Here is a 27,876-nt window from a genome sequence, read left to right as displayed (position 1 = left end):
TGAATAATCACATGAAAAAATAAAATTTCTGCAGGGCTCCTGCTCATGGGATTGCCACATTGAGACAGCAGCCTGTGAATGACAGATGGCTGTAGGCCATTTTAAGGGCCACGGCATCCACTGTTCATTTGTAAAAACTTACTCTCCTGCCAGTTTCCTGCCAGAACTGATGCAAATCAATGTGTCAGTTTCTTGACTAAAATAACATTTTTTTTTCTTTTGCAAAAAGAGGTTTTCAGATGGGGTCAGCTGGACCCTCCTTGTGCCCCTGGGGAGGTGGAATAGCAGTTTGCCCTCTGAAACTGCAGGAGGAGATAATTTTTCTTCCACCCTGCCACAGCCTCTCCTGGATATTGCACTTGGCTGTGTCCAGGACTGAGTGGAGCAGAGACTCTTGCTGGCAGCCCCTGGGGGCACACTCTCTAGAACTGCAAGGAAGTTTTGAACTCTGGGCAGAAGGGCTCCAGCTGCACATACTGGAAAAGGTGAGGGTGACACAACTTCTTATTCCTCTCCTGACATTCCCCTAACACACGCATGCACACACACACATATTCACACCCATACACACGTGTGCCCCCACATACGCACACACGTACACACACATACACACATCTGCACACATGCAAACACACACTGCTAAATAAGGTTCAAGGTCCTATTTGTGCTGGTGTTGTGTAAAATAAAGCAACTTTATTTTCTTTCTGTACGCTAGGTAAGTCTGTACAAGCCTAACTTCCTTTAGGTGCAGGGAATATAACAGGCTAGAATTTATCTTCTTAGTTGTGCCATCAAGTTATTAAAGATCTTCCAAGCAGATGCCAGTGTCAAGGTCCATTCACAAACACACAAAAAACAAAACATATTTTTTCAGTATGAGAAAGAACTTTGCTGGTTTAATTCAGTTCCTTCCCCACACCCTCACCCCCTTTCATGACAAATTTTACCGCAAGTCAAAAGAGGGGGCATGACCACGTTTAATCCTTCAGTTGACCATTTCTTTGCAATTTCTTCAAGCCTTAGCAATTTCCCATTATGTCACTCTTACCAAGATAAATGAAGGTGAATGACAAGACTACCAGGGTTGAGCAGCCTGGGAGGAGAGACGGAGGGGGGTGGGGAGAGAAAACTAGAAATGAACAATGCTGAACACGCAGACTCACCTATGGGCCTTGCCTCAGATTTAACAGCCAGTTGCCATGATTTACAATCCAAAATCTCATTCCCTGCATCTTATATCTCCAAGACATGAAGAATGAAAGAAAGGAAAATGTCATTTATTTCTTACATTGATGACTTATAGGTTTTTAAGGAGGTTCTCTTGGACATCAGAGCAAGTTGCTCCTGACAAATGACTTCGCTACTGTATTTGATTTCAATTCCCACCAAGGAGTGCCAAGCAAAATCTGTTATGTTTTAAATTGTCATATAATTTCTGTCCCCTTCCCTCTACTCCACCACACGCCCAACTAACAAATCATGCGAAAGTATTTTAACCACACGGTTTAAAATAAAACAAGCACAAGGGACATTTTTCAAGCAGACATCTGGATCCATGATTCAGGAAGAACTTTACCAGGTATTGTTTGATTTTTCTTGACAAATCAGAGTCCGGCCTGTTTGGGAGAACACTTGAAGGTGATTTGAGCTGGCTGCAGAGCTTCCTTTTGCACCTGATATAGACAAATGACCTGTGCTGACACAAAGGGCTTTTAAAACTATCTAGTCACCAGCTGAGTCGATTGAATCATCAAGCAGAGATGCCGCCTCCACTGAGTGGCCCAGCACCATCCAATGAGGCTGATTGAAATCACCTTCTGAACCCAAGACGACTGAAGATGAAAAGAGGAAAAGAAAAGAAAAACCTTAAAAAGTAGGCTTAGTTCTTTCTCTCTTGAAGTTTCTGTATTAGTCAATCTGAAGAAGGTATTTTCTGGAAAAAAATATTCTCATGTCTGGCAGACAAGGGAGATTGTTATTTCAAAGTCATTTTTCTCTTTATTTTTCTCTTCCACCTTTTCCTCCCTCTTCCTCTCTCTTCTTTCTCTCCTCTCCCCTTCAGCCCTCTTGTTCTCTCTCCTTTCTTTCTTGCAGGACATAGGATAGTTCAGGGCACACAGAGGTTCTCAATTAATACTTTTTGATCTTGCTTGATTTGTTTGGAGAGGACACCTGAGCAGACAGTGGAAACGTGCCCTACTTGAATAGTGGCAGTAGCAGGAGGCTCTAAATGAGGTTGTCCCGTGCTGCTCTGTAGGAAGGAGGAACCATAACGGTGGGAGGAAAATCCCAGAAGAGCAATTTTTGCCTCTTGCTGGGAAAGGAGATAAAGGGGCTAAGAAGTGAGCCATCTAAGAGGAACCTCAAGAACTAAATTCTTGGGCAGAGAAATCCTTAAATACCAGACAAGGGAAGTTTTCTAGGTATATTGTGGCTATAACTTCTCAGGGGAAGCTATTTTGAACATAGAATTTAGAACCAGATTTTGGCTTTGTTCCTGTTTAGAGTGCCTTACCCACAGCACCTTATGCCTGATGGTGAGAGTAGGAGAATTTAAAAAAATTCTCCTGAAACTAATCAGTTGGCTAACATCTGGCAGGCCATGGGGCACAAGTAATTATAAGAGAGGAAAAGATGTTGATGTGGTGTATTTTTATGGAGTGAGAGAGGGTCTCCACCTCATTCCTAGCCTCCCTTCCTTCCTTTGGAGACAGAGTCCAACATTTAATGTTTTAGAAACACAGACAGCTTGCCATGGTACCAACACATTTATATTGGTCTCCTGGCCAAGGAAGGGGATTTCAAGGAAGGGGATTTCTGGGTGCCAAAAGAAAGCCTGGCTTTCTTAGGAGGTGCTGTAGACTGGATGCCCCCCAACCTCATTGAAGCTTAATCCTCACTGTAAATGTTGAGGGTGGGAAATCCTATTATGGTAATTGAAAGGTGGGGCCTTGAAAAGGTGATTAGATTAGAGGACCACACTGTAGTGAACCGATTAAAAATGGTGGTCATGGGCATGGTTTGGAGGGCTTTAAAAGAGGAGCATAAAGAATCTGCCCCCTCTCTGCTCTCTCTGCTCCACCATTTTCACAATGTGATACTCTGCCATCACTGTCACCACCACCAACACCTTCACCAGCTGTGTTCTCTGGACTTTGGACTTCCCAGCCTCAGAAACTATAGGCAACAAATTTCATTTTCTTTAGAAATCACCCAGTTCTAGGTATTTTGTTATAAGCAACAGAAATGGACTAATACAGGGGGTCTCAGAAAAAATAAAAAAAAAATGCCTGTGATATTTTGAAACTTATGATAGAAAATTTCAGAGACACTCACAACTAGAACACAGTAGACTGACCCCTGATCCTGCCGTCACCCAGCATCAGTGATGATCTGATTGATACCAGGAGACTGTGCTTCGTTAATTCTCCACCCGTCTCCCCTCCCCCACCAGGATTATCTTGAGGCACATCCCAGACATCATATTATTTCATCTGTAAATACTCCAGTGTGTATCTTTAGGAGCTATGACTCTCTCTTTCTTAAACACACTCATAATATCATTATCACTCTTAAGAAATCCCAACAATAATTCCTTAATGTCATCCATAGTCTGTGGGCTTTTTGACTTGACTGGTTTGGGAACTTTTGGGCTAGTGGGGAGGGGCTCCCTGGTGGGTGACGGGGCACCATGTCAGTGCTGCTATGATGTGGTGTTCAAGGTATAATTAGGCCTGTGACCTTTTCAGATCCAGACAGCGACTAAGGAAAATGCAGAGCAAATGAGAAAAAAGAAAAAAAGAAAAAAAAAAAGAGAAAGCCCTGACTTAGCAATCCCCCCAGGCATGCTCTGATCTTGTGAGTGGGTATGATTTTGTAGTTCCCCCAAACCATCCCTGTGCCTGGGCTGTCTGAACTCTTCCAAAGCATCACAGCTGTTGATAACATTACTGTGTTTCAAAGAAAATCTTTTTCTATTTCTAAGTCTGTCACTTGGGTATGAGCACAGCTCTGGAAAATTTTCAGATTGGTTGTAATTATGGTGTGGGGTCAGTGACAAGGATTTGGGGAGAACTCTAAGGTTTCTTAGAATGAAGGAGATGTGAAGACCAGGAGGACTTTGTTTCTGGCATAGAGTCACTTTAGCCCTGGAAAAAAATGGCAACAATTGACTCCTGAGTCTGGAACTTTCTTCAGCATCTCTGACAGAAGTCAATTTTGTTTATGGCTAGGACAAAATATTTCTTTACTTCCAGTCTTTATAAGAGATGCGGATCACAATGACTAGTATTTGGTAGTTTACATTGTAGTGAATTACAGCAATTAACCAAAAAATTCTTTAGACTATTTTTTGTGGGTTTATTTGTTTATTTTTTTCTAATTTGTAGGCACAGCCACTGACATCTAAGAGCAATAATTGCCACAGGAAGTGAAGTGGCCCAGCATTTTGCTGTTTGTTGCAAAATGTTAATTTGAATTAAGGCCCTCGAATCTTTCTTTCTGTATAAGTGGAGCTACATGGTTCGGTAGGGGTCCATATATTTCCCTAACCCTTTAGGAATGTACAATTACATTCCTGCCATGGAGCATGGTTCCATTCCTGTGCCATCAGGTAGAGGGCAGGGGAGAGATCGAGCTGCCTTTTGTGTCCCCATGCTGGGCCTAGGTATGCTCCTCAGTAGTACCCAACTCAGTCTGTCCTACTCAAAGACTGTCTGGCAGGGTGAGAAGTGCCCCTTCTCCTTCAGCATCAAAATGTACCTGTTTAGGTTGGGTTTCCCAGACTTTTGCTCTCTGTATGCAAATATTCAATGCAAATCTTGTCAACAAACTTAATGGCCTCTTCCTACTAAATGCAAGGTCTGCAATTAGATGTGAGAAACCAAGAAATATGCAAGAAATAGATTTTTGTCTTCAAGTCATTTAAAAATCTCTTAATGAGAATGAGATCAGTCCACAGATAACCTAATACAATCCAGTGCAATGTCCTGTTGATTTTGCCTCTTAAATACTACTAGAACCTGCCCCTATTTCTCCATAGCCATCACTCTCTCTGGCCCAAGCCACCATCGTCATTCATTTGGATGCTTGCAATAATCTCTATGCGGTCTCTGTTTATTCATCCGTCTACATCCTCCCTACAGTCCCATGTCTCTGTATCTTCTTCTAGATCCTCTTTGCTGTCCCCTGTATAGCAGACAAAGCCATTTTTTTTTTTTAAAACGGAAATGATGATAAATCACTCCCAGGCTTAGAGGCTGAAAATAAAAATTCTTACCAAGGCTTTCAAGGACCCTCTTTGGTCCTCTTTTGTTCATCTCCACCACAGCCATTCACAGTGTCCTGCAGTGGCCATGCCATCTTTCAGCATCCCTCAGAGGCTGCCTCTGCCACAGCTCTGCCTTGCACAGGAAGTTCCTCTGCCTGAAGAACTCTTCTCTCTCATCTGCCTAATTAGTTCCCATGCATCCCTCAGCTCACAACTCAAACACCACTCTTTAGAGACCATCTCAGAGCGCCACCTATCACCATGCTCATCTCCTTTGCTGTGCTGACCTCACTTGTCATTTTACACTATTGTGAGATTATTTGATGTCTGTCTGTCTCTTCATGCCCATTGGACTGTAAGCAACGTGAAGCATGAAGAAAGGGACCACGCTCTTCTGTTCACCATTGCATCCCCACTGCCCAGCACACTCATTGGTATATAGTTTATGGAATGAATGAATAAAGTAAATGTTCTAATTCAGGCATGCAGTCTTAGTGGAAAGGGTGGAATGGTGGCCACAGAAATGGAAGGGAGAGAAGAAAATGAATGAAGAGATCAGAGACTTTGTGGAGGCAGAATTAAGGGGACTTGGACATGACTACAGGTAAAACTTGAAGGTGATTATGAATTTCCAGGCTTGGTGGCTGTTGTTCCGTAATGTGTTGCCTAGCACACCTGTCCCAAGAGCTGATCAATAAAAGAAGAAATGGTTCTGTCCTAGTTTGTTTTCTGTTGCTATAACAGAACACCACAGACCGGGCAATTTATAAGAAAAGAAGTTTACTCAACTCATGGTTCTGGAGGCTGGGAAGTCCAAGAGCATGGCGGTAGCATCTGGTGAGGGTCATCCCATGGTGGTAGGGCAGAAGGCAGAAGTGAGCGCACGAGACACAGAGGGAAGTGGGCCAGACTCCTCTTTTTTATGAGGAACCTACACCTGCGATAATGGCATTAATCCCTTCATGAGGGTGGAGCCCTCATGACCTAATCGCCTCTTAAAGGCCCTACCTCTTAATACTACTACAATGGCAACTGAATCTCAACATGAATCTTGGAGGGAGTATTCAAACCATAGCAAGTTCCACGGATAAATGCATTTGAAAAGTGTTGTAGTCTATCTCTCTCTCGGAGCTTCACAATATAAATGATCATATTAAAGACTCTTTAAGGTTCTATGAAGAAAACCTATTTGACTTGAAAAAAGAAAGCTAGAGGGAAGAGCTGGTTAGGGGTGGGGAACAGGAGGAGGAAAATTACCCTTTCTGATCTGTTGAGTTAAAAATGCCAGTGATTTTCCAAGTGGGGATGTTCAACAGGGCATTGACAATGTAGGTCTGGAGATGAGCGAGCAGATAACGTGAAAATGCTTCTAAAACACACAACAGAATTATAACTCAGGCCTGGCCATGTCAGTCTTTTAAGAAAAGGAGCTTTGTGGTGACACAGTCCTTTTACCCAGAGACAAAGTGTCTTGGAGGAAAGTTAAGATATGGAAGTAGATTGGGAATTATTTTGGAATATGTAGGCATTTTGACGAGACTATTCAGCAGAGTGGCATTGTCTACTAGTTGCTTACCCAATATTCGCTTTCCCTCTCTCTTATTTGGTAAATATATTATTTGGGATGGTAAATGTGCCTGAGTAAAAGTCCACTTTCCCCACACTCCTAGTAGGGGCCAATGAAAAAAGAAGTAGAAGTCAGGTGGGACTTGCTTTCTGAAGGGAAGAGCGACAGCCCAGCAGCCATGGGCAGGGTCAGTGACATCTGGCTGCTTCCTTTTTGGTAAGCAGATGAAGCATACTTTTTTATAGAATTCTTTTTAGATAAAGCCTCTTTGTAAAGAATTAAACACCTTAATAAATTTTAGGGATGAGATTTTGCCAAGTTCTTGGCTACAGCACATGGCTGAGTATTAGTTGCACTATGAATGACTGGGTTAATTGTATGTTGCTGATGCCATATGTATATTTATTCAATACCAAACCACATTTATCTGAGTCCCACTTCATACTTGCAGTGAGCAGCAAGTAAAAATAGGCCTGACTGAAGCCACAGTGATGGATCTTATTGCAAACCACAGGCATTTAAAATTCCCATTCAATACAGAGCCTTCATGAAGGCAAGGACTAAGATTCCTATTGATAACTATAGACACCATGATGATCTCATTACCTCTGCCTGTCTCTACACCAGAGTGTCTCTCAAGGTCCCTGGGTAATGGTGACACTAACAGGCCTCTTTGAAGGTCAGTCATTAATTAAAATTTAAAGAAATGTTGGGATTGCATTAGAGTTCAAAGTTAGAAGAATGAAGCACCTGTGACCAAGAGTGATTGAGGGGTAAGTGGGAAAGTAACACAGAAGTGACCTTGGGCAAGTCTGTTCCCTTCAAACCTCAATTCCTTATCTGTGAAATAAAAGTGTTGGATGAGGTTATTTCAGAGTCCTTCCAGAGCTGCTATTCTGGGGTTCTACCTATTCAGCTGCATGAAGAAAATGGCTTACTGGGAATTTTGAGATTATGCTTGCCTGGAATCCCAGAGCCCTGGGTCACAGGGTGTTCACTCATTCATTCACTCATTCATACATTCATCTCCTAAACATTTATCAAGTGCTCATCATATGTCTGTTCTTAGATGCTAGAACTGTCACGACAGATATAACACCGTTCCTACCTGAAGAAACTCAGGGTTCGTCTGGTGAGGCACAAATACCCTATGAGATGATAAGAGTTTAATTAAAGGCAAGAATCCAAAGCAGGAGATGCCTGCTACAGGTGGTGAAAACTTTCCCAAGGCAATTAAATGGAAAGATGTGATCTTGAAAGCAGAAAGAATTGGGTAGTGAAGGAGTGTGGAGGGTTCAGGTCATTGAGACCTCTCATGTTAAGAATTTTGATCATTTTCTGGTTGATACAAGGGGGTGACCAGAGGTAGGCTCCAAAAGCATCTCACTTTCAAGCAGAGCTCAGGATAAGAAAATGTCCAAGAAGTTGCTCATATTCATAATTTGGTGGAATGTGACAGCAGAAACTATAAGAGGTCCCAAGAAGTTTCCATGGGCTCAACAGATAATCATTCCTCCTCTCTTGCAGCATCACCTTAACATAGTAACATGATTCAACATGTCATATAGTTCAACATCAAAATGCTCCATTTAGGTCCTTTGTTTCAGTAGTGTAAAAATGCAGGGAGCTAGGGTTTTGAACTTAGACCTATGTCAAATCCCAGTCTCATGTAATCTTAGGCTGACTACTTAACCTTTATGAATCCCAATTTATTCTTCCATAAAATGAGGACAATATGCCTACCTTTTAGAGGTACAGGAATCGAATGAGCCAATAAAAGTAAAGCATTTAGAATTTGTTAGTGCAATTATACACTCGTACCCATGATGTTTAAAATTGAAATCTTCCCCGCTAGACTGGAAGTTCTGCAAGGGCGGTAGCTTTGCTTCTCTCCCCCTTATACCTAGAGTGCCTAGCACAGTGCATGGCTTATGACAGTCAGTGATGATGATAATGATGATCTTTTCTTGTAAAACATTGGGGTGATGATGAGGAGCACTCTTTCAGAGTTTCCCTCTACAACTTTTGTTAAAGGACACAGAAGTTGGATGCAATAGCTCATACTATCTGTATAGACCTCATTTCTGGGCTCTCTACTGTCAGGCAAGGTGTGTCATACACGTCAGCTGGGTTAGGCAGATTCTCACGGGCTATTTACTCTGACTCTCCCTTACACCTACAGTGCCTAGCACAGGGCACGGCTTATGACAGTGTTCACAGTGTCAGCAGGATGAGAGTGCTGTGGCTAGCTGGTTCATTTCCCGAGTTAAGTTCAGTCATCCCTTATCATCCTTATAGGCAGCCTCCAGATCTCTGGAGTGATGCTCCCTCAGTCACGACTTCATTTTCCTTGCTGCCAGCTCTGCAGTAATTTTCTAAAGCACGAAGTATAGAAAATTTAAACGTTAAGGTTTATGTACTTCTGGAAAAAATATCCCATCAAGATATCTTCCTCTGTGAGATCTGAAAGTTACAGACCCATCTGCATTGGACCATTTCAAAAGACAATTCCAGTGTTTTAGGTCTTATTCTCACTAGGACATGCAAAGGGAAATATCTTCCTTAAGCACAATTTTCTGCTTGGCAGTTGCTTTCTGAATATGGAAGAAAGCAACCTTTTCCCATTTCCTTTCCTCCAAGAGTGAACCTTCACCTACACTTCCATGGGACAACCTCAGGATCATGGTGTCTTATGAAAACCATGGGCTTTAGAGTCAGACAGATCTTAGTTCAAAATCTGGGCTTGCTACTTAACTGCAAAAATGTGGGCAAGTATCAGCTTTATTGTGTCTTGGGTTCTTCCTCTGTAAGATAGGAATAATAATAATATCTACTTCAGAGGGTTATTATGAATGTCAGAAAATGGAGAACATTTTATTTGCCGTAGTTTCTCTTTTAGAGACTACTGTATTTATTTGGAATAAATACTTGGATAAGCCACTTTTATTTGGAAGAAATAAGTGGATAAGCCACTTTGGGTAGAGGATGAGACCTTCAAAGGCAAGCTCAAGACACACGAGGTTATTAATATACTGAATTGCATGAAATAAGAGGAAGACTTCATTTGGCTTATAAATCAGGGTTGGGGGTGGTGGGATAGGAAAGCATTAGGAAGGGATACGACGCAATGATGGAGGCTGCTGTGCTGCTCGATGGGCTCTTTCTGCATGTCCCCAAACTCCTCCCCTTCCTAACCCACCCCCCAAATCTGTAAATTGGATTATATTCACCAGATTGGTGTGGAAACAAGTGAAGGGGGCTGGATTTCCGTTGGGGCCCAAAGGGAAGGCAGTGTGCGTGAATGCAGAAACCAGATGCCAGGAGATTCATGGAAATTGAGAGGAAGGCTTTGAACTTTCATGGTTTTTTAGAGTTGGGAGGTTTAAGCCAAGTTTACTAGAGCTCCAGGGACAAGGAAGTCGCACCAGATAGCCAGGTTCACATGGATTTGAGTTAATGTACCTAAACAATGTACTGCAGTGATCGCCTACTTATGGGTGGCTACTATCTTCGGCTACTCCCAAATCCAAAGTCGAGTCAAGTATTTGACTTGAATTGTCATTTCAGTAATGGGGCTGAGCCCAGACCAAGAAAAGAAATGCAAAAAAATAGCTACTTTCTGCCCATCTAGCCCTTTGCTTGTCTTGGGAATTATCTGCACCCAAGTCCAGACACGAGTGTTCTCGTTTGTACTCACAGCAACTTGCTGTTGAGTCTTTAACATGTCATCTAAATCTCTCGGCTTCAGTTTCCTTTCTTTATAAAATGGGTTTCCTGACACTGAACTCATGGGAACATTGTCAGGCAAGTGTTGTCATGGCTACCTTGGCCACCCCTGGAAGCTGCACGAGGGCAGGCGCTAGCTGTCTTGGTCAAGGCCATATCTCTTTCCTAAGGCAGTGCCTAGCACAAAGAAAGTGCTCAAAAGTGTTTGTTGAATGAAAAAATGACTGTCTACAGCATTTTTTCACTTTCAAAAAACCATCACATCTAATCATTTATTGTCTAGCACTGTCTCCACAGCAGCTACGCTAAAATTTCTCTGTTCCTCCGACCCTCTTCCATTTCTTCTTTCAGCCAATGACCTTGTCCACTGCTTTATAGAACACTAAAAATAAATTAGTTATTGTAATTCTTCCTGTAATCAATTCTGTGCACTTGTGGTTTCGATTTCCTACCACACACTTGAGCAATCTAGTTTCTGTTCCACCCAACTGTGTTGATGTGAATTCACTGGCTAGAAAGCCTGGTGACATTTTCTTACACCTTTTTGTCCTTCACATCCTTGCAAACGTGAGACATTCTAGTCATATCTACTCTCTTGAAGTTTCATCCCTTGGCTGCTTGTCTCCAGCACCCTGGGTCTCGTCATGTCCTTCTGATCATATATGGTCATATATCCTTGTTGGACCCTTTCCTTCCTCTATCTGTCCTCACTGGTGGACCAAAGACTTATTCCCTCTTTGCCTGGTCTCCACTGGCCTCTACCCTGTCACCCTGTCTGGCATATGGGCCACACTCTGGGCACCAGCAGCTGATTACTATCTTCCTGCCTAGATACCCTCCTTCCCTTGAACTTGCTGCTCAGTTCTTCAGGGGGGACATTCTGGATTCTTGGTGCTTGGGGTTCACTTCCACTCCATTGTTAGTCTGGACAGGTCTCCCCTTCCTGAAGCTGGAGTGCAGGAGCTGATGTCAGGGGGACATTGGGACCCCCTCCTCAATCTCCCCCTCTTCTGGAATACATCAAATGTCCTCTGTGATCTCTGCATAGATGATTTGCAGACCCATTTCTCTGGCTTCAGTTTCACTCAGACACCAGTCCCATGGCTTCCTAGAGATCTTCACTTGAAGGTTTGGCCAACTTCTCAGACCCAACTCTACTATTTTGGGTCCACTCTCCCATATAACCTGCATCACCTTCTTCACAATTAGTGACACCATTTTCTCCCATTTTTAAAGCTTGTCTTTGATTTTTGGTTTTCAAATTTATCTTTTATTCCTCTTGCTGCTTCTGATTTCTGCTTGCTCAATTCGATTATTCCAAAATAACAGGTTGCCTGTCTGTTTCTCCTCCATAATGTCCTCACATTTTCCCTGCCTTTCCTCTCCGCTTCATGTCCATCACCAGTCCACTTGGGTTTAGTCCCTCTTCTCCAGTCTGAATGAATACAGTCTTCCCCGGCCCTTGAGTACAGGGTAGGGTTTGGCTCTACATTTAGAGTTGGGCTGCCTGGGTTTGTGTGAAGGACTTACTGCTTCTCACTGTGTGTCAAAGGGCTCATTCTTGTCCTAAACTAGAAATGCATGGCCTGCTCCCTGTCACTGACCAAATTCTGATCCTCCCTTGTGACTCAGCTTGTCTCACCTCCTCTGTACAGCCTGCCTGTCCCAGCCGGCCCACGCTGCTTTCTTGCTTCTGAAACACTTTCGCACTTACGTAACAACAGTACCATTTCTTAGTTAGGAAAACTTATATTGTACTGGGTTAATTCATTCAGCAAATATTTACTGAGCTCCTTTCTAGGCACTGGGGAGATAGTGTGGAACAGAGTACATAATAAAGCTTGCATTTTAATTGTGTGTGTGTATGTGTTAGCAACCACATAAATCAGCCATCAAGAGGATGCCTAGTGATAAGTGCTATGATGAAGATTAAATGGTGATGGATTTGCAGTGTTTGATGGACTCTTTCTAACTGGCTGTGTAGAAAGGGATTTTCCGAAGAGATAACATTTAAACTGAGATCTGAGTTGCGGAGAAGTGTCAGCCCTGGGAAGACCTGGGGTAAGAATTTTCGAGGTGAGGAGCATAGCCAGTTGAATGGCTGGAGGAACAGAAAGAAGGTCCATTACCTGCCAGGTACAGAGGGGCAGGTGGATCAGGCACAGCCTGGTAGCCTCAGGTAGGAAGGTTTAGATTTAAGTTTAGGTGTGATGGGAAGACATGTGAGGGTTTAAGTCGAGAAATGATATACTCCAGTTTATTTAAAAAATATCACTCTGTCTGCTGTGTGGAGAGACAGTGCAGGAACAACCAAGTGGAGGCAGAGAGAGGAGGCTGTTGCAAAAGTCCCAGAGAGATGGTGGTGAGAGTGGAGAGAGAGAAGGGCACAGACCAGGACACATCTGGGAGATGTAGCTGGCAGCACTGGTTGAGAGACTGATGCACTTGCAGAGAACAAGGTGATGTCTTAGTCTCAGCTTGGGAAGTTGGGTGGTAAGTGTTGCTATTTACTGAGATGAGGAAGACAGAAGCATGACAGGGGCACAGGCACGTGTTTCAGAGGAGACAAAAGTCAATGTGGGTTGGAGGGGTAGGTTGGCTTCATGGAAGGGGTGGAGACAACCCGAGCCTTGAAGGAGGGTTAGGAGAACAATGAAAGGGTTGGGTTAAGATCCTGGGAAAACCAAGGGTCTGTTTTGGACCTTTGAAAGTTCAAAGTGTCTGTTAGACTTCCAAGTGGGGATGGTGTTTGAAATATTTTCATTCACCTTTTTAGGTGTGCATTTCTTGCTTTACAACCTGGAGAACAAGCAACTTGGGGTCAGGGATCACATCTAATGTTTCTGGCATCTCTCACAGTATTGGGACAAAGCCTTATGTACAGCAGGCCCACAATATTTCAAATTAAATAGATATGTTTGATTGGGGAGAAAACTAAGGACAGAGAGACTAAAGGCCTTCCTAATTAGCTCCAATGATTTTTTAAACTCATACTTCATTAGGCTCTAGCATGTGACTAGCCCAAGTTGCCAGAGGGTTAGTAATGGGGAAGAGGGAACTCTAAAGTGATTTGGAGACCAAAGGCACCACATAAGGACTTCCGTTACAATCTCTGACCCTTCCCCATTCCTCAGACTTCCAAACAAAGGCTTTTCTGTTCATAATTGTGCTATTTTTATGTTTGTCTGACTTGTCTCCTTGTCTTTGGTGGCTCCCCAGTTTCTGCTCCCCGGGGGTGCTCATCTAAAGCTCCCACACTCACTGATCTCCTGTCTCCATCGCCCAAGGAAGAACTTTTCATCATTGAAAGCATTTAATCAGGCACTTTTTTAGTACCCTGCTCTGTGTTAGGGAAGTAGGTATGTTCCTGGCCTCAAAGTTTCTGACAATTCTTAAATTCCCGTTGTCTATGCTTTTTTGCAGAAATCACCTTGGCCATCCCGGTCTTCATTTTCATCTTCAGATGGTGGGTAAGGTGATAGTGATGACATCGCTCAGGCTCCATAGCACACACTCAGATATGAGTGTTACTCAAAAGAAATGTGGGTTGCCTGGGCTCTCTGTGTTCTGCTCAAGTGGCCCTGAGCAAATGCTTGGGAGTCAGACAGAGCAGGGTTCGAATCCTGACTGGCACTTTCTAGCTGCATTATTTGAGTGACAGTCCTAATTTTTCTAAATCTCGGTTTCCTCCTTTGTGAATAGGCTTTTAAACCCTTTGCAGTGTTGTCAGTAGTAAATGAGCAGATGTATGTAGAGCCCTATCACAGTGGCTGATGCAGTCAGCACTCAATAATGGTCACTCCTGCTGTTATGAATAAGACTGGACACAACAAATAGAACACTAACAAGGGACTGAAAACAGACAGAAATACAATGAGAAAGTGATGATAAAATCTTTTAGATATGGAAGAGGACAAAGGAGAAAAGATAAAAGTTGTGAGGATAGGTGGTGAATGCACACATGAAATCCAAAGGCTATGTTATCAGCCTGATTAAATTCATGTGGATCTGATAAGGGAAAACTAATGTTTACCAGGACCCACTCCATTGAGAATAGAAGGTTAAATGACTCTCTCTTTCCAGACATGCACAAAGCCAACCACACAATGGATTATCTTCCCCGAGCTCCTTCTTTAGGAAGCTTTGCAGGTAAGGACAGTAGGTCTACATAAAAATTCACTCCAGGGGGGCACTGACTGCTGCTGGGTGTTGGGAAATAGCTCTCTGAATGGATTGTTGGGTTTTGTGGTTGGCTGCAGGGCTGAGGAGTGCACTAAATTCTTTGAATTAGCCTGTAGTTTGGCAAAAAGCCTTTCCTCCTGGGCAGCTGAATAATTTTTAGATGATCCAGCTGGCACATCGTGGAAACAAGCTAATGAGTCAGGAAAGATCTTCTCAGACTCCCCCCACACCCCACTTGCTCAAGGGTAGAGAATTTCCAGGGAAGCCAGTGAAAGATTTATGAGACTAATCCCGGAAATATTTCTTCTCCATCTATTGTTCTCAGCAGGGGTGCTACAGGCTGGGGGTTTGGGGTGTGAGGGGTGGAGAGGGCACATTAGGAGGGGACAAAGACACTGACTCCTGCCTTCGAGGAGAGCTGGAGAGATGAGTGACTACAGAAACCACTTAATTAGGATTCCACTGTCAATGAAATATTCACGATCCTTTTTGGAATGCGCCTGCCTGCCTGCAGGCCCGGAGCCTCATAGATGGATTTGAGGAGACAGGAGGCACAGAGCTTGGGCAGATGGAGGGGAAGCCTGCTCCCACTCTGTGCTGGAAGGATCTGATAAGTCAGCTCCTCCGTCCTCACAGAGATGAGGAGGAGGTGGCTGCCGCGATTCACACAGGGCAGCGTTTCCCGTCACCAGTGGGATGTCCTTCCCACACCCTGCGGGTTGCTGTCTCCTGAGGGTGAGATGACCTCTCCGTGACAGCATGGCCTGTCTGTCTTATGACTCAAGGCGCCTTTATACAGAGCCGAGGGGAGAATATCTACAAAAGGATGCTGCTCGTTGGCAAAAATTCCTCCATGCATTAGAAATATGGATTGTTAAAAAAATACAAAATGGCCACATGGAATAACAAAATTCAATTAGTCTGGGTCAGCGTCAGTCATGCAAAGGGAACAGAATTCTCAGGCATGATTTAGAGTGAAAGATGATCCAAGAGGCCTTTAATTTGCTTCGGCCTTTGGGTTTCTTTTTCAGAAAAATCTTTTAGTGGTAAAGAGTGGGAAAATAAGACTATTTGAGTTTGACCTCTCATATCTTCCTCCAGCCCATTTCCTGTTAGGGCACCTCCAAAAATGGCTGAAGAGCGTGTCAGCGTTGGAGCAGGCCTCAGGCACTGGCCAGTAATGAGATGGATGAACCACGAAAAAGGCCCTCTCTTGATTAACAGGGATTTCCATTCAGCATCACCTTTTCTCCTTGTTTCAGTCCCAAGATGGAGAGGCCTCCTAGAAGCCAAGGAGAGTGGTCTGGGGCTAACCTTTGATGTGGACCCGCTCAGGCAGTCAGTGGCTGCTGTCACTCAGGTACAAGGGCTGCCTTCCCACTACTTCTGTCTCTACTCAAAGCTCTCCAAACACAGATGTGTTGCTTAACAAATAAAACGGAACTTTTAATAATGTAATTTGGTATAACTAGTGACAGTCTTGGTAGCAGAAAGGGTGTCCACACCATTTCCCTTAAGTGATTTCCAAAGATCTCAGAAGTAAGACTCATTCTTGCTAATAAAAGGAGTTTGCCTAGATGAGTTCATAACTGCATTAATGTTTAAATTTTGGGTATGTCTTTCTGAATTATTAGTGGACTGGACTTGAAAGCATTCAAATACCAACTGATTCTTAAATTTTGTAGCAGTTCTTTTCAATATATAAGATCTATAAAATATGTTTGTCCTTCCCAGTTTTGTAGAATTTTGGGGTGGCTCATGTGTGTATCTGTGCTGGGGCAGCAGAAATTGAGGAAAAGGGTCAGGTTTATCCAAGAAAACTTCGATTTGACTACAGGCTTCCGGTCTTGCTGACACAGATTTCTGGGACAGTCCCAATTCCAAATACTCAGGCCTGTGGCCAGGCAGGTTATTTTGGTTTGGGAAATAGGCAGTCTCAGGGAAATAAGCAGGTGGTTTGTCATAGTCCTAGTTTGCATTGTTTGCTTAGAGGAGAGCAGATCTTGGGCAGCTCTCCAAAACACCAGGATCTGAATTATCTGCTTAAAATTACGAAAAACACCAAGTCATCAATATCAGGTCTATTTTCAGTTTCCTGTCACTAGATTCAACCTGAGCCTAAACCTAATCTATTTAATAAACTGTTTCTGTCCCCCTGGCCAGCTGTAGAGATGAACAACTGTGATTAATCCAGGAAAGATTCAATTCAACATGTATTCACTGATAGCCGGGTGTGCTCTGGGTTCTGTATTAAGTGCTGGGGACACAGATATGCATAACACATAGTCTGTGAGGTATAATGTTACAGCAAAGTACTTTTCCTTTCAAAATCAGAAATAATAATAATTAATAAGGTTGCCATAATGGTTCATCCCCCAAACTGTTAATTTATCTTTGGGAGGAAGATCAAAATGAACTAACCATATGGGAAGTAGAGCCAAAGGGCATAGGTTCAAGATCTGACTGTGAGAACAAAACTTTTAATTAGGAGTTTTGATTTCTTCTCATAAGATGTGCAGGATTCCAAGCCTTATCAACACTTGGGAAAACCCAGTGGACTGTTTTTTTTGTTTGTTTTTGTTTTTTAATAACCCATGTTCTTTGCTAACAGGAAACAGAAAAAGACCAATTTTGTTTTTTGTTTTAAATTTGGAACTGGGTCTGCTGTGAATGACGCATTTCACATGCGCTACTAAACAGCTTCAGATATAAATTACTTTCAGTCCTTTTTTCCCTTTTGTCCTGAACAGGAGCTTGTGTTTCTTGTTGATTAAAGAAAAAAAGCCACTGTCTTTACCAATCTCTGTGGCCTCTGTGTTTCAGACTAATGTGGGGCTTGGTTGAGTTTGAAAGAGCTTAGAAGCAGAGGTTCAGACCACCCACCTTCGGGATCTATATGGTGGTGCCAGGTAGGTTGAGCGGAGGCACTAATGCGCGCTCGTGGGTTAGAGCAGGGACATTCTTGACTCCATCAGAAAGTATTTCTGCAAGTGTCTCCTCGTTAGTGTCCTCCAGTGGGGGTGCTAACTCCAGGGCCTCTGAAGGTTGACATTGATTCAATCCACCTGCATGTGTGGAGGAGCCACTTTTTAGTTTCCTGCCTTCTTTGCATACATAAAAGGCATTTTATTTTTTAAAAAGTGAGCTAAGAATGCCCAACATCCTTCCACTTTGCCTATTTTACCTCTCTACTAGGAAAACTGTCTTTAAATCAGGGATGCTCAAGATTTTCTGGTGAAGAACTAGTTTTGATTTTGAATATTCATGGAATATTCAACCTGGATCCTTGGTTTGAATTCTCTTATTTTACTGGTGCAGACATGATCTAAAGAGTTATAAGGATTTGCCTAAAGTAATAGAGCTATTGCTCATTTATTTACTAATTTATTTGTACATCAAACCATTTTTTTCACATCTACTGTGTGCTGGGCATTGGGCTAAGCACTGGGTATACCAACGTGAATTAGACAGAAAGGACTCCTGTCGTTACGGAGCTTACAGTCTAGTCTGAAAGAACGATGTTAAGAAAATAGACATTACAAATGGTGATATATTTCATGAGCGAAATACCCAAGCTGCTCTCATGGAGAAAGGATGGGTGAGGGGTGGAGGGGCCTCTCATGGGTAGAATTGTCAGGGAAGGTGTCTGGGAGGTGACATTCTAGGCACTGAGGAGAGGAAGTTAGGAGGTTGTTGAGGGTGCATTGCTGATAGAGAGAAGACGGAGGGTTATATAAAGAAATGAAGACAATGGCAGGCCTTGATTCTCTGGTGGGATCCTGTTCAGATTTTGAGTGGGTGGCACTGGGTCGTGAGTGACCAGTGAAATTTATTATTAGATATCATTCTAAACTAATTCAGAAGTCCCTGATCTCTCTTTTTTCATCCATCATAGTGGAAATAATATAAAGACTAGACCAAGTGAGGTTTTATGTAAAATACTCATTCTACCACATCCTAGTATGGAGAAGAGATGGAGTTCACAGCATCAACAAGCTCATTGAGTTATAGTGGTCGAGGTAAATTGCTCACCCCAGATACACGACATGTACAAGGATAACTCAACCTAGCCCAATTCCTGATTGCCCCTCCTCAACCAGAAAGAGAGTTGTCTTCTACCCAGCTGCAGGCCTCTTGAATGGTGCTTAAGATCATCTGGCTTTTATGTACACATCTATCCTGTATGCTGTCCTGTAAGTTCCTTGGATGTAGGGACGGGTTGAATTCATCATCCATAAGCAAACCCAGCACCCGCATATTGTCATGCCCTGAATTCATGCCATGAATGTTTGCTAAGTGATTGATATAGAAGGACTTAATCTTTAGGGGGATGCGCTGTTAGAAAGGTGGTGCCCTTTTATTTCTATTATGGCCTTTGTGCAGTGCTTGGTATAAGGAGCCCATGATTATTACCATTTCTACCACTAACAACAACAAAAGGCTGGTATAGGATCTTTGCTTACTTCCTCTGATGAAGCTATTGGCTCAGTGACAAGAATATCACTGAGGATGCAGAACCAAACATTGAGTGTTTAACAGAACTCACAGCAGAACGATTATTGCATCATTCTGCTGAGATGTGAAGTAATGTCTGAGCATTCAGTTCCCAGTGTAGAGCCAGCACAGTCTCTGCTTCCAGTGCAGACGGCGACATAAACCCTGCATCCTGTCTCCTGACCCTTGCTCTAGAGGTTCTGGGCCAGTCCCACAATAGGCAACTTGGTGGCCAGGCCCCTCAGGAAGTTCAAGCAGGTCAATGCTGTGTCTGCCGTGAAAAGTTTGGGGGGAAGACTGTCACCACTCAGTAAAATTCTCTGCTCTACTTCTCTGCTCCCATTCTGCTTGCAAGCAAAGGACAAGAACTGCACATGGAAATTAGAAACTGCATTGTTCTGGGGCCATGTACTCAAATGAAAACCAATACAAATATTGCAAACAAATCCCATGTCAAATTCCTGTTCATGCCAAAGCAAAGAAATTCTGCTGAAATGCTGGCGGTGCTTGGTAATAGCAAAGATTAGAGAAGTTGGGAGTAGAACCCAGAGGCAGTCTGTCCCGTGCAAGGAGTGCCAGACTAGGTCCCTCCTGCTGGATCACCATTCTGCAGTCACACTGCTTCATTTGCATTAGAAAAATTCTTTTTCAGTGGCAGAGGAGGGCTCAAAAACTTCAGAATCTGAGCTAACAATGTGACATTGTGGCAGGTCACAAGTGGGAGATGAAAACAAAGATAATAAAGAGGATCCATGTCAGGAATTTGTTGATTGGCTCTCTGTCCCTGGTAAATACTCAGCCAACACCCAGGCAAACTGGGCCACAGTTAACTGGGCATTTGGGCCAGAGGCACTGAGAGGTGTTTATTATTTAAAGGAGGATTCCTGTGTTCTTGAGGAAGATTTCAGGAATAACAAGCTTCCCTCGTAATTCCACTCTTCCTGAAGACACTGTGTGGCCTAGTTTACTCTGGTTTTAACACCCTGTGATTACTGTCAGATGATGAGAAAGATCCAGGGTATTTCTTACTACTTTCTTTTCCCTTTATCCTTACCTAAAACATAAGCTGAAAAGAAGCGAAAGAGAAGTAACAAATACAGGTAAAAAGGACCCAGTATTTGGGACTAGCAGTGAGGGTGAAACCTCTGCAGTTAAAAAGAAATACCAGTTTATTGTGTTTGGGAATGATATCACCATGAAACCATTAACACCTCATTTTTGGGATTAGCTATGCTGGTATTCACAGGTAGTTTCTTAAACAGGACGGTTTGGAGACCACACTGTAGGAGTAACTGAAGTGTTGATAAAAAGGATTCTAGAACAAAGATTCCTACAGTCAATGCTGGGGAGGTGTGGAGGTTCCAGTCTTTGTGTTAACAGCTCGACACTACATTCATTGCTGGAGGAATCCAAGCCTCACAAAAGACAGCTTTTAAAGAAAAAACTTTTTTTCTTAGGAGAACTAGTTACCAGTCTGTTTCCAAAGGTTGTTTTGTTAAATGACCTTGTTGCCACCATCCACACAGTTCTTCTGGGGACCTGCATCTTCCAGGATTTGTAGCTTTGGGCTGAATCTGAAAGATTTTCACTTAGGAATCAAATTTTTGTTGTTCTTGGTTGCAACATGTTTTTATTTTAAATTGCTGTGTGATTGCCAAGGTCATTGTGTTTTCTTTACTCATCCTTTGCTATGTTAGTTTGGTAAGTTGCTTCCTGGAGAAGAAGTTTTGCAACTGAGAAGGTGGAGATCTGATTCTGAGGGGCAATTTGGTGCAGCATCCAGAACATGCTTTGTTGCAGACCTAATGCTGTGAAATGTTCCCCAAACAGAAACCACCCTGGGTGTTTCCCTGTGCTGCACTTTCCCACTGCCATCACCCAGGAAAATAAAGGGAGGTCTTCTTTCAAAGAATGTATAAAGATGGAATTAATTATGGGTTAACACGCCCATTACTCCTACTCTTTAGAGCCAAAGAACATTAGAGCAGTCAGGGATAATCTAACCTTATTTTACAGATGAGGAAACGGAGGCCTGGAGGGACAAATAATTCCCTCCAGGTCTCAGAGCTAGTTACCAGCAGAACTAGAACAGAAGCCAGGTCTTCTGGTTTCTAGACCAGAATTCAACTAATATTTAACTCATTAATCAGACTTGTCATAGTTCCAACCTGGATCTCTCCCAGAATGGGTGGCTCAGTTTGTTAAGATTTCCTCAGGTCTGCCTGGCTAATTTTACCATTAGCTTTATTTTACACCGTCACCATTTCAGAAATTTTCAGTCTTTCCACCCCCTGTGTCAGAATTATCTACTAAAAATGCAGATCCCTTACTGTCTTCTAAACTTCAGAATCACAATCTCTGAGAGTGCTACCCAGGATCTGCATTTTGATGAGCTTGCATGGAAGAGTCTTAGGCACTTGAGAACCATTTTACCTGGCTCAAAGTCAAGTTAACATACTTTGTTGATTTAAAATGTTGACTTAATGTTTCAGAAATCAAGTGGCACCTTATAATCAATGATTAATATGGAGGAAAAAGTTGTTTTTTAAATGAATGGTGTAGCTTATCAACAATAGCAACTCAGAATCGAGGACATGCTGTATCTTTTCTAAATCCTTTAGTTACTGAACAAGCAAAAACTTTAATTTGTATCTGAATTCAGTTTCATGGTATTTGATTCTTTTAGTGATTAACTCTCTCTTTAGTAGCAAAGAAGAAATATTGAAAAGTTTGGTTTTCTCAGGCCACAGGCAGTTTTTAGTGAACTGTTATCTCCACAACTCAAGTCCTGTAGTATAGATTTGTCTATTCATTAGAAGACTCTGGCTCCTATTTTTCAGTTTTTTACTTTCTGAGATTACATCTAAATTTTACTGTGATTTTTTTTTTTTTTTTTGGCATCTGGCCATTAGTAACAGGATCAAACCCTGGACCTTGGATGGTTTAAGCAACTGAACTAACTGACCAGCCTACTGTGAAATTTCTAACAAAATCTAGAAATATTTACTATTTCCGTTTTCTTCCTGAAAGAGTCAAGGAACTTGGCCTGTGCTTCCTATCCGCTGAACACCACCCCATCTAGATTTTTAGATTTATCTTTTTTACAACACAAATTAGTTGTTTAAAGTAAACAGTTAATTTTATTTATCAACATATTTTATCAGTTTTTGGGCTTAGCATTTGAGTAGTACCATACTTAGTCTTTTTGCCTGAAAATGATTTATTTTACTCTGTTGTGAAAGTCTACCTGGGTATAGAATTCTTGGTTGATAGTTGTTTTCCCTCAAGGCTGTGAAAAGATTAGTCTGCTGTCTTCTGGCATCCATCGTAGGTGAGAGTTAGTCTAATTGTCTTCTTTGCAAGTCATCTGTTTTTTCTCTTTGGTGGTTTTTAAGATTTTTTTCTAAATCTTTGATGATCACCATCTTTTTTGTTATAATGTTCAAAATGGTTTTTTTGTTATAAATTCATTACTATGTATTTGTTTGGCACTTGGTATAATCTTTTATTCGGAGAACACATATCATTTTCTTCCATCTGAAAAGTTCTCAGCCAGTATCTCTTTGACTACTGATTCACAGATATCTTCCTCTATTCTATTCTTGAACTCCTATCAGACAGTTATTAGAGTCTCTCAATATGTCTTCCATGTCTCTTAATTGCTATTTCATGTTGGTTTTTTTTCCTCCTTAACTCTTTAAGCTGAATTTTGGGTAAATTCCTCAATATCATCTTCCAATTCACTAATTCTCTCTTTTGTTACATTCAAAATAGAGTTAGTCTTGTCCCCTGAGCTTTTTAATTCAAGTACTATGCTTTTCATGATCAGGATTCCCAACTGGTCCTTTTCATGTTCGTGTGTTATTGTTTCATATTTTACTTGTTTTGTTTCACAATTTACTGATCATTTTTATGACTATTCTTTCTTTTGTTTTCTTGTTGAGGACTCTAACAATCCCTATTTGAAATTCACGTCTAGATTCTGCTATTATTTTCATTTTAATCTGGAATGAATGTATCTCAAATATTAATTTTGTTGGCTCCCTTTCTTAGTGTTAGTTTTCAAGTGTTTTAAAATTTTAATTTGTGCAATATACATTTGAAATGGTGTCACACAAGCTTCTCTCTTCTTCTCTCATTATCCCTTTCTTTCTTTGCTTACTCTTCCTTGTCTAGAGGTTTTTAAATTGCTCCCATTTAGGCCTTAGTGGCCCAGTCCACAACCTGGTTTTATGTTGGTGACTCTGGGCTCCTATCTTGGGATGATATTTCAATACTGCAGATTCAGTCCCTGAGCCATCAGGCAGGTTGGCCCAAGTCCTGTTCACACCTGCTTGTTCCTACTGTTCTCGATTTGCATTTATGTAGGCCCTAGCCTCAAGGAGCAGTTTAACTTTTTTCAGACAGGAATAACTCATCCCGTTCAGGTTCAGTCAATAAGCCTGGGTCCAATTTCCAACCATGTAGGGCATTTCTGCTCCCCAGTACTGTGGAGTAGTTATCTTGCCTATCTCTGCATGCTTCCAGAGCCTACCAAGCTCACAGCTTTAGTAACTTACTGCGCACACAGATAATTATTTCTTGTTCAAGTATGTATGTGCTGCAGGTTCCTTTTTTTTTTTTTTTTTTTTAAAAAAAGCTGTCTTTTAAATTTACCCTTAAAATATTTTATTTGTAATTGCTAAGTGTTTAGAGTGCAGGAAGTGACTTCAGTGCATGAGCTTCCAATGCCGTCTTGGTCCCCAGACCCTGGCTCGGCATGAGAGTGGCAACAGTTTCCATGACAGCATCTTTGAGACATCTACCACTACTGCTACTACTAGATTGATATCGTCCTTTGTTTCCTATCTAACCTACATTACTCTCCGAAAATGGCTCTGTGCCTGACAAGGCCCACTCAATATAGGTTAATTTTCTCTTAAATGACTTTATTAAGCCCATCAATGATTCACTTAGCATGCACTTTTGTAATAAATTTGCAATATCCTCTAAAGAAATGCATCTGGAGAACAGCCAGACTAATTTAGGAGGGAACATGGTTTAAAAATGAGTGAATCATTCTCAAATGCACACAAGATAACTGTAGAAATATATTAATATGAGGGTAGTTCCAAAAGTTCATGGAAAGATTTGCATTGTCTTTTAATTCTATTTTTCAGCTAACTTTTGGAAGTACCCTCGTATGTTTCAGTCTTTCCACAGATTAGACTAAGACCCTTTGCAGAAAACGAAACAAACAATAGAAAATTCCTACAGATTAAGAATCCCAATCAAGCTTTCAATGAGTTTATTTGCTTTAGCTTTGGGAGAATAGGCATGACACGGTGCTGAATTACGGCAATGAGGAACCAGAGGTGAGACTGGCATACACAGGAATTTGGTTCTAGAATCCCCTTAGCAGTGTAGTATGCAAATCATACAGTTGCATAAAGAGAGAGGAGTTTGAATATATTAGGGATTTCCAGAGAAACCTCCATTTCTATCATTAAAAATGGTTTAGTTAAGCAGTCCGCAAAATCAGTTTTTGGCAGTTCACTGTTTTTTTTTTTTCAAGTTACTATTTTTAAGTACATTGTTTGAAGCTCGTCTGCATTTCTTCCCAGCATTAATATTTGGTGGTTAGGATCCTTCTTCAGTTTACAAGGGACCTTTAGCCCATAATTGCGGAAGAGGACAGATAAACAATTTTAGTTTTGTATGATAAGACATATGATGAGGATATGCAGATAAAGGGCCCCTATCAGAGTGTAGGAAGGTCAGAGAAGACTCCCTAGAGGAGGTAATGTCAGAGCTAAGCTTACAGGGAAAAGTAGGACTGCCTCAGGCTGAATGGGGTGGTAGTGGCAGGTGAGTAGGGGGAGATGCAATATTCCAAATATGAAGAAAAACAGGGGTCATGACAAATGCAATTATTACTTTTCAGAGGATGGTATCTGTACCCCCTTATACTGGTTTCCTTTGGGGAATTACCTGTACCCTACCCTTCTCCCATTGTGCTATTGGCAGGAGGGACTATAGAGGTCCATTCTTCCTACTAGGCCGTTGAATGAATCACATCCTCCCTTAGCTGACCTTAGTACAACCATGGCACCAAGCAGAGGTATGCCATTCGGATGCTTTCTCCTGAAGCTTTGCTCCTGATCCAAGGCTCAACAGAAGACTTGGAGGTAATTCACTGCAATGGGGGCATGCCTACTGGATTGTTGCCATTAGAACACTTTTGCCTTACTTTCTATGTCCTCCCGGGCATCCACGGTTCCTGCCTCTTCCCAAGCCACAACCCCCACATCCTTTCCATGAATTCCATTTTGTTTTGGTCAGTTGAACTATTCCATTTCAGAGACAACCAGGAGTTCAGCATGGGTGGGGTGCAGGACACACAGGAGGCTGTGGTTGAGAGGCTAGGGAAATGGGCAGGTTAGATGTCTTATGTGATACGTACAGGCACCTCAACTTTATTCCCTGTGGACTGGACAGCCTCTGAATGATTTTAAGCATGAGTCTATTTATAGTATTTTCATGACAGCTCTGTGGTGAGATATTTTGAAACGGATGGGTGAGGGGCCACGACTGGGAGCAGGGAGACAGCATTAGAGATGATTTCAGTAATCTAGGCCAGAAGTGATGATGGATTGATTTTCTAGGAGTTGGACTACGCAGATGTGGGAGGAAAGGGGAAAAGTGAGCCCTTGCTGTCAGGTGCGGGGGCTCAGAAGACAGCGAAGCCATCCCGGCAATGAGTCTAGGAGGAGGGGGAGAGGTGTGTGTGGAGGGTGGGGGGTAGCTGGAGAGCTCAATTGTGGTTCTAAGTGCCAACTTTGGACCAGAAACTCCTTTTCTGCTGCAGCAGCAGTGAGGAACCTCCATGTACCAACTATGGTGTCGACTAACCTGGCCCAGGTTGGGGATTCCAGCTAGGCAGGCCTGATGGAGGTCTGAAAGGTGGGCCTAGAGCCTAGTGGGGAGACAGGTGGGTGTTGTGGGGAGGGTTGGTAAGAATTCCAGGAATTCAGGTGTAAGAAGCCTGGCCTCCTGCCAATGTAAACACTGTTTCCTGTGGTCCCTCTGCTTGGCTGACCTGTCTTGTTCCTTTCCTCTTACCTACATCTGTTGCTATCTCAAGGTTTCCATCTTGCAATGACACTCTGAAAGGTTCCTGTGACAGTGGACAGAATGCTTTTGGTTTAGAATTGGACTGAGGCCCGCACAAAAATGATTTGGCTTTCTTGGTGACAGAAGTAGGGCTAGGAAATAGAAATAATATCCTGTGAGAGCTTGACTAATGCATCAGTTGGTGCCAAGTTAGTTTAAGGCATCAGACCATGAGGCCCTACTTTGCCTACCTTTATGGAGCTCAGGCCCTGAGATTTTGTTACACTCTGGCAAAGTAGTTTCTGGCACAACTCAGTTTTGCAGAAGGAGGCATTCTGGAAACAAAGGGAGAGATTACAGTTCCAAGGGCTCCGTCTATGGGAAAAAAGAACGACCTTCTTCTTCATCCTCATTTCCTTGGAAGGGGGAAGAAGGTACTGTGTCTATATCCAAATGCTCAGAGGGGCTCTCCTTGGACTTTACCATGAAATGCTTGCATTGCAGGAAAATCATTCACGTCACCTTTGGCTTATGGATCTAGGAGAAACATGTTGTGGTTGTAGACAAGCAAGGGCAAATCCCAAAGATAATTTTAAAGTAGGGTTATCTGGTTTTCAGTGTGGGGTGTGTTTTCTCCAGCCTTTTTGTTAATAACATGCTTATTATCACTTTGGAAAATATTTGTTTGTCATTTGTATCTTTCCCTAGATTGAGAACTTCTTGAAGTCATGACCTTGATTTTTTTTTTTCTCCTACTTCCTAGAACCTAGTCTGGAGCCTGGCACCCAAATAGAAGCTCAGTGTTTGTGAATTAGGTTTGATTTTCAGAAACTCCCTTATTCTTCATGTTAGCTTCCCTTCCCTCCCCTTTTGGGAAAGCCCTCCCCCATTCAAACTTAATGACAGGGGAAGGGGAGGAGAACATATTCAGGGATCTAATATCTTTGTATTCCTTACCTACCTCTGACTCTTCCCCTAGAAAAAGAATCCGTTACTCAGTAAAGCCTCTGAAACTCATTAATATTAATGTCTTAACTGATAATGGTCTTCCAATTTCTCTTTTTTCTAATCTCTTCTGCATTTCTTCTCAAGCTATCTAGTCATCAAGAGGTTGAATAATTCCCAGCCCCTTTTGGTTATGAGTAAACTCTCCTTTAGGAGATATTTTAAAAAAGAGGCAATGATCTGTATCCATATGAACAAATCTAAGCAGATGGCAAATTCTCTAAAAGAATTCCACTTTTAAGTAAAAGAAAGCAGTGAATCTTCCAAGGGACAAAAGAGGGGAAGGAATCTGGGCCACACCCCTGCAAGCAGGCCCAGCCAGCACGAGGCTGTTCCGCACTGTCGCTGTCTTAGATCAGTGATGTGCCTGTGCCTTGATGTTCACCTTTCTTTATTTTTTTTGGATGGGTTTTATTTCCCTTTCTAATTTCTCCTTAGAATCTTAGTGAAATTCTTTTGAAAAGCCCAGCATGTGTCGGCTGAACCACAAGTGGGAGAAGAAAGGAAGTTTTGTGTACATTTAGATTTGAAAACAAGACTT

Source organism: Cynocephalus volans, chromosome 2 (assembly GCF_027409185.1).
Source record: "Cynocephalus volans isolate mCynVol1 chromosome 2, mCynVol1.pri, whole genome shotgun sequence".
NCBI classification, from domain to species: domain Eukaryota; kingdom Metazoa; phylum Chordata; class Mammalia; order Dermoptera; family Cynocephalidae; genus Cynocephalus; species Cynocephalus volans.
The sequence above is the reverse complement of the archived record's forward strand: the minus strand, read 5'-3'. Positions refer to the sequence as shown.